This window comes from Pteropus vampyrus, unplaced genomic scaffold (assembly GCF_000151845.1).
Source record: "Pteropus vampyrus isolate Shadow unplaced genomic scaffold, Pvam_2.0 Scaffold4, whole genome shotgun sequence".
Taxonomy (NCBI): domain Eukaryota; kingdom Metazoa; phylum Chordata; class Mammalia; order Chiroptera; family Pteropodidae; genus Pteropus; species Pteropus vampyrus.
Window position 1 is genome coordinate 16438070 of NW_011888785.1, and position 7885 is coordinate 16445954.

The 7885-nt window shown below is 41.9% G+C and overlaps 1 protein-coding gene across 1 annotated transcript in view; it reads right to left on the reverse strand.

The window, feature by feature from the left end:
* Positions 1-3329: 3329 nt before the first annotated feature.
* The window catches only part of CDK14 (cyclin dependent kinase 14), a 546209-nt gene continuing 541653 nt past the window's right edge, over positions 3330-7885 (reverse strand). Inside the window, exon 14 of the mRNA XM_011363849.2 lies at positions 3330-6720. The gene's annotated coding sequence lies outside the window, so the exon portion shown is untranslated. The remainder of the gene's footprint in view (positions 6721-7885) is intronic.

Here is a 7885-nt window from a genome sequence, read left to right on the forward strand (position 1 = left end):
GTGTAGGGGCTCAGGTGTTCATATACATGCATGGGTAACTCCTCCCACGAGATCTGCACCCCTAGAGGTAGGAGTGGGAAGTGAAAAGACGGGGCTTTTAAAAACATGCGTGCCGCCATGTTTCGGTGAACTTTTTGAGAAGTCCAAGAATTCTAAGTGCCACCTTGGCTTCTTAGGTCATGATGAAGACATATTTGTTGAGGTAAGAAAATCGAATATATTTAACATTTTGTTAGTCGCAATTATATTTTTAAATATTTAGTTATACAGTATATGAGCCTCCGTTTGATTCTCTCCTGGGCCCAGCAAATGTCACGGGTGCTTCTGCCCTACCTCCCATTACCAGGGCCGCATGCTAAGCTAAGTAAGGTAAGCAAGCTACAGCCCCAGGCAAATTCCTGCTCACTGCATGTTTTTATATAGGCTGTGAGCTAAGCATGGGTTTTACATTTCTAAATAGTTTTGTAAAGTCAAAAGAAAAATATTTCATGACATGTGAAAACTGTATGAAATTCAAACTTCAGTGCCCATAAATTGTTTTACTGGCACACAGCCATGCGCGCTCATTTACGCGTTGTGTAGGGCCGCTTTCACACTACGACAGAAGAGCGAGTAGTGGCAACAGAGACTGTACAGCCTGGAAAGCCAAATGGATTTACTCTCTGGCTCTTACAGAAGAAGTTCGCCTGCCCTCTCCCTGGAGTAGCAGGCAGACAGGAGGAAGGGAAGTGTCTAGCAGTTCTCATGCGGCTGCACAACAGAATCACCTGTTGAGATCCCCAAACGGACCGATGCCAGGGCCCCGCCCTCAATATTTCAGAATGAATCAGTCCGGGGTGGGGGTGTTTTTAAAACCTCCCCATAATTCTAATGGGAGCCAGGTTTGCAAGCCACTGGACTAAGGGAGTAGACACATAAAGGTCCGAATTACCTGAACGTTAGGCAGAATAATGTCGCGGGACTGGTGCCTGCTTTTCCCAAGGACCTGAGTGGATTATAGCCTTTCTTTGAGGATGCAAGATACTCAGTTACCTGATTTGGTTGGAAATGGAGAGAGAAAAGTCATTGTTTCACACTGTGGCGTGATGCATAAAGCTGTTTCATTTGAACTTCTCTAAATCCTTGAACCGCTAGTTCAAACACGTGTCCCTGGATGTCCCAAGCATTGTCTGCATCTGTCAGGCAGGCACACCTTGGGCTGTTATAACACATACCTCCACCGGGCCACCCGCTGGGCCACTTCTCAGGATACACTCCATCAGGGAACCCTTACCCATCTCTGCCGCGTGCCCTCCATAATTATTAGTGGTCTTGCAGGGAAGGAGGAAAAAAAAAAAAGACAACTCTATCAGAATCCCATTCTCCACCAGCGCAGTCAGCCCCATTGGCGGAGGCTGGCTCCAGGGCTGCAAGGCTGCTCCCAGCTATTATTGTGCCTGGCTCTCTCTCAGCATGACTCAACGCAGACAATATAGCACACCGAGAGCGTGGGGGATGAACAGTAAATACGAGGCCTTGGATTTTTTTAATCTTGTCAGTTTTCCCCTGATTTGTGTCCTTTATCCTAGCTCCCTCTGCTGTATAAGCTTCTCAAAGCTAATGCCCATAACGCCACCACCCACTGGTAGCAGCAGGCTGCTGGGCCACTGTGGGGTTCTCATTGCAGAGCCATTATTCACCAACTATACGTGTTAACCTAGTGGCACAGGGTTGCTCTAACACCTTCCCCTCTGGTTTCTCTTTACTCTGGGGGCCAACAGCAAGTCTTACTCTGCTTGCCTCAGCGAACAAACATCACATCCTCCAACCTGGCAGAGCTGGCTGGCCCCTGCCCAAAAAGAAGGGAACACTGGGCCATTATGGAGCTGAGAGACGATTGTCATCTCTACTGCCACATTTAAAAAGTTCAAAAGTATTTCTCAAAGCTATTTCTTTGGGCTCTTGTGGATACCAGCCCTCCACCTCCTCTTTTTCTTTATTAAGAGTTTATTGGATTAAACTAACCCAGGCACACATGCTCTAAGTTGTGAGCCCACCACCGAGGCTGCAAGGAGGAGCTCGACAATGGGCACATGTGCTGCCGTAGCTGATGGAAGGGGACAGTGGCAAACCTTTTGCTCCCTTGAAACAACTCTGAGGAACGAATTTTTCTTTTCGCATCTCTCTAATTCTAATCAGTTTCCATTTAACTGAGAAATTTCCTTATTATCTCTATCTTGGGTACCATAAAGTCTGCCTCCATGCAGTTTCCTATCTCAGAATCCACTGGTGGTGGCAGGACTGTGAAGATGCTTGTGCCTTTGGCACAGATGAGTCACTCCTTTAGGGGAAACAGCAGGGAGAGTTGGGGGGCTGAAGATGAGGTGGCTCCCGTGAGCTTTTCTGGAATCGAACATGCATCAGCAGCTGAGGACACCTGTGTCTGGTTTTGTGAAGGACTTATGAAAGATGCAATCATGGTTCTAGGAGAGCAGTGAGAAGAGAGAAACTCGAGGTGGCTGCTGCTGGCGTTGAGGGTCTGCCTAGGGGAAAGCCTGGGGTCTTGAGTCTTTTTAACGTGAAACTTGAACTTTGATTTTTACCTTCAAGTGTAAACATTTATAAATCACCAAATCGCATATCTATAAATTCAAGACTGTATCTGGCAGGAACTTTATTAGCAGTTGATCAACTCATGGGAGTTTGTTTGGGGTTACGAAGCTGACAGATCCAAGAAGGAGGTGATGATAGAAATGAGACGGGCCTCCCGAGGTGACACATTGTCACACCCAGTGAGAGCTCCGACAGTACCCTGCCCATTCAGAGCAGGCCTCCACTAGGTGGTGTTCAGAGAAGTATGCTCGGCGCGGAGATCAGTAATGCTTCCGGCAGAATGTCAGCAGGCCGAAGCTTTGATTTGTATTTAGTGGAGCATAACCTACTCACCTCATCTGAGGATATGTTGGGGAAAAAAAAAAAATGAAAAAGAGTCAATAAAAGATAAATAAGATTGTCGTTAAACAAAACTAGATCGGCTCCAGATGCATAGAACATATGGCGTACATAAGTAAGAAGCTGGGGGAATTGTGAAGATCCCCGAGCTCACGATTTGTTTGCACAGCCTCTACGCCTTTACCTAAATTTGGCCCAGCAAATCAAGGAAAGGGAGGGTTTAACAGACTCCTGGAACGTTCCAGCTAACTCACTCCTTCCCACATCCAAGAGTATTGTGTGTCTGGTCTCTTATTTCCCTCTTTAAGAATGGTTGTGTCAAAGAGTTTTTAAGACAATGCTTCTTTGACACAGTATATGGTGTTATTTGGCACCTGCCAAGATGCACTAAGAAAATATAGAGATTCTGCTATATTTTATTCCATATCATGTTACAAGAAAACAACAGTGACAGCTGACAAACCATTACATCTTTCATAATACAGACAAATTACAATTGGTAACAAATATGCAGAATGTATTATTCCATTCTCCTTATTATGTGTCACTTTGAAGAATAATAGTTTTCTGAATGATGCTAGCACATTTCTTAGGTACCAACCCTTTGTTAGAAAGTACACATCTCAGTGTATCATACAAAAAAAAGAAAAAAAGATAAAAGAAAAATTTAAAAAATCCACTCTCGATTAGAGAATGTAGATTTTGTACGTGCCTCTAATATATGCTACTGTGAGAAAGGAATGAGAATAGGAGAGTGCTTATGTGATTTGAGATTTTTTTTGTTTTTGTTTTTGGTGTGTGAGAAAAATCACAAGGCAGTAACATATGTGGGTTCCTCTGCCTACAAGCCAGCAAGGGAGATGGAAGTTATGCTCAATTATGCCGCACTTTCCTATGTATAGGGGGCAGGCAATAATCTACCCCAGTTATGTACGGCCTAAACATCCTTTTATATAACAAAGATTACAAAACCAGTAATATTCACAGATGAATATCTTATATAAACACATGACCTAGGGTACTGATTACACTGGCTGTTACGTACACACTGAGGAAAGGCTACCTAGAGGCTTTGCTTTCTCTGTAAGCCTGGAGGCGCCCCTGGAAACTTTTCTCATCACTCTTGAGAGGTAGAAACAGCTTCTCACCCTTGTATCAGTGGATGGACAGCCACCCCTGCCTTATGGCCGCTGTTTTTTTTTTTGAGCACTGCAAACGTTTTTTTCATGTCCTACTTATATTGTATTTTTTAGTCAACCAAACTGTTCCTTTAAGAACATGGAAACGAAGTCCCAAATTTCCTTTCAGAATACTGTGTGTGCAGTCATGTCTCATTGATACAATCACCATGCTAACGTGTTCTTACTATTCCAGCTTTCTCACAAAAACAGTCCAGTGCTTTCTCAATAGAATAATAAATCTGCTAAAGAACACATTCTGCAATAATTTTTATAATTTCTCAGCTAGAGAAGCTGGGGAAAGAAGGAAAGGGAGAATGTGATTTGCAAATGAGAGAGGAAAGGAGAGAGAAACAAACCAAACTTTGGATTTCCTGTACCCATGGCAAGGATGGGGAACTAAAACCTCCTAAATAAGATCTTCTGAGAGGTATGTCTCTGTAATGAGACAGATTTCCCCCATCACTGAGTAGAATTCTGTTTCATTTCCCAAGAGAAGCTACCAATGACAGGGGCATATTAGCTCTGAATGACTCTAACACTCCTAACTGAAGTCTTTTAACACTAAATATCTTTAAATTTTCAAGTTAGAAAGCTTATTAAGTAGCAAGATTTAATCATCAGTTGCTTGGTAAAATACAAAAGTTATGCCTCTCTCCCAAATGAATAATTCAAGACAAATCATAGGCAAGGCTGTTTTTGATTGCACGTAAGATTTTCTTTACCATATTTACTTTAAGAAATCCTAATTTAAGTACATGTTAAATCGAAAAACCTCTAACTTCCAATGGGTTGGAATGTACAAAAGAATGGGAAAGATTTCTAGATAGCAAATAATAAACATTCTAGCCTTGGGCAACTTTTGCTCTCTTTAAAATCAATCAGTAAATAATTCCTTGCTTAGCACTTAGAAGCTTACAATGAATGCTACTTTTGGATAGTATGGATTGTGACCTTGAATATATACTCACACCCCACTCCAGGGAAGGTACCATTTTAATGTTTAGGAATTCTGGGTCCAATTCCCTAGCTATACTGGGGTTGACAAGAGAAAAATTTTTCCCTCACCTGACTCTCAGAGAAAGTCTTTGTCAAACTGGCTCGTAATTCCTAGTCTTGATCTCCCAAAGTGCGATGCATTTCAAGTTTTTGGTCTCTCCTTCTTTCTGACTAATAGGGAAAATGTAAAACAATGTACGTGAATATCTCTATAGGAATTTGTGTCCTGAGGAACTAGGTTGCAAGCTTGAGAGGAATTTCCTAACCGCCCCCTTGGCCTCAGTATTATATGGGATTCTGCAGTGAGGCCTGCCCCACTGGGTGACACCTGCATCAGACAGCGCTCCCTCTACATCAAAGCTCCGCGAACGCCCAATCCACTTTTTCCTCCATGTCACATACTCGCCTTCATCCTCCAGGGTCTCTCAACATCTCAAACAAGGGAAGTCGGCCTTTCTTTTTCCTCTTCCCATCTTTAAAGCAAGACTCCTATATTGCTTCTAAAGCCTGCATTCGAACAGTTTTTCCAGGAGGCTGTTTAAAGTTAGGTTACCCAATGATGACTTCCAACCAGCTTGGAATGCTTGAAAAAATGTAATTTAAAGGTGCTTTGGTGTAAATGAGCAAATGTTTAACTCTAGATAACTTCGTAATTTGCTTTTTAAATGTTAACTAGCAAAGACGGCTTTCAGGGCTCATCCAGCAGACCCAATTCTTGTGCACCCAGTTTTAAATATTTTGTTCCTCACTTTTTTCTCCATTCAGAAAATACTCATAAAGTATGAAAGAGTGGATGGAAAAATAAGATGTTGACAAGACCCAGAAAACATGTAAAAAGTTACCTCAATCTCCAGAGGCTGAAAAGTAAGCAATTTATCCCTGTTTTTGTTCCAAATGCTTGATACTTGTTTCTTCACTTCCAACCTACTCAACAAACAGTCATGCTATGTGGCCTGAAAATGCTAAGCATATTCTGATATCTTATATAAATGTGCAGTTATTTCCAAGAAAAAAAACAAAAACAAAAACAAAAACAAAAACCACATCTGCAAATGTCCTCAAAAGGTAGGCAATAAGTGGGGCCCCACGGCCAGGGACCAAGTTGTCAAGTCAGCCAGAGAACATGGGTTTGCTTTAGCTAAGCATCTCCTTCCTGGTGGTTGCAAAATGTGCACTGATCTCAAGGAAAACACACATGGTTTTATGCCACTATGTGGCTTTCAAGTACAGATGTTACTGAAGAAGTGTGAACACCAAATGTGTTGTCTTAATGTATTTAAGACATGGTTGGTAAAGGTATAAAAACCTTTACAGAGACGCTGCGCTGCAGAGGGAAATCAAACAAAATCAAATACAAAAGACTGAAAAGAATACATGCCATGTATCAGTAAGCAAAGCTTAATCTTCACATAGTTCTTGGAAATCACAAGGTATCCAAATGCGTGCAAGGTTTTAAATAAATTGCAGAGAAAACAGGGTCTTGCCAGCTTCAATTTTCTTGTAAGTGAAATCCACCACAGGGAGTGAAAGGAAACTGATCCATGATTCCCTTCGTGTTATTGGCCACTTCATTAATGTTTTTGTTTCTTCCTAGACTGATGACAACTTAATCCTGGAAGGAGGAAAAAAGAAAACTGTTATATGGTAAAAGAAAAAAATAAAACTTTACATCATTCATTTTTCCTAAATTACATGAGACATCAAAATTGGTCATGCCAAAGTGTGCCTATCGGTTTTCCTCACAGCCACCCCAAGCACATATAATTGAGGCGAAGTAGTCCCTTTCACCAAAACAGTTCTTATGATATAATAAACAAATATTCTGACTGCATTTTCTTCCCTTGAAAGAATTTAACTCAAATTTAAATGATCTAACCTTCCCTTGGATTATTTAGAGGAAAAGAAATTCAGCAAGTTTCCTTCCCTAAATCATCAGTAGTAAGACTGATCTTAATTAAGGGCCTGTAGCACCACACAGACCATTAGAAAGACATTCATCTCATTCATTTTTATGAATAAGAATGAATCACAAACATGCTTAAAAAAACAAAAACAAAAACAGCTGTCTATAATTCCTCGGTTGCCTATTATCAGACTTAGCTTCAGTAGAATGAAAATTGGCCAGCATGACCTGAATTGCCAGCCTCCTCTCAACTTCCTGCATATGACCGTGTTATTTCAATGACGCCCGCTCAGACTCAGTAACTTCTTGAATGGTTCAAGAAGAGAGAAAGAATGTTCATGCTGCTTCTGTCCACATTTCTTTTTGGTCCTTAGCATTTTCATTGAGTCTCTAGGACGGGAAAGAATGTCTTCTTGTGAGAGCCAAAAAGAAACACTCCAGGTTCAAGTCACAGAGCCCAGAGATTCATCCATCAGCTCCACCGAGTCTGAGAATCAGGTCGTCATTTTGGTTCAGCAGCTCGTGGTCACCGAGGCCTGGTCAGGCCTGCTCGTCCCCTTCTACAGTGCCGCACCGCCATCTTCCTGGCCAGAGAGGGAACCTTGGCCTTCTGTGGAGATGTCCCGGTGCAGTCACCTCACTGGTGCCCATGTGGGCTGTAGTACCAAGGACTTCATCTCTGCATGGCACTACCTTGACCAAGAGGGTAAAAAGTTCCAATCTTTTGGCTGAGAATAGCATCCTCTCCACTCTCTACTCACTTCTCTCACTTTATAAGGGTGAGTTTTTGAAAGGTTAATCTTCCATTCTTTTCTTAAAAATTGAAGTGAGATTCACGTAAAATTAACCTTTTTAAAGCATACAATTTAGTGGC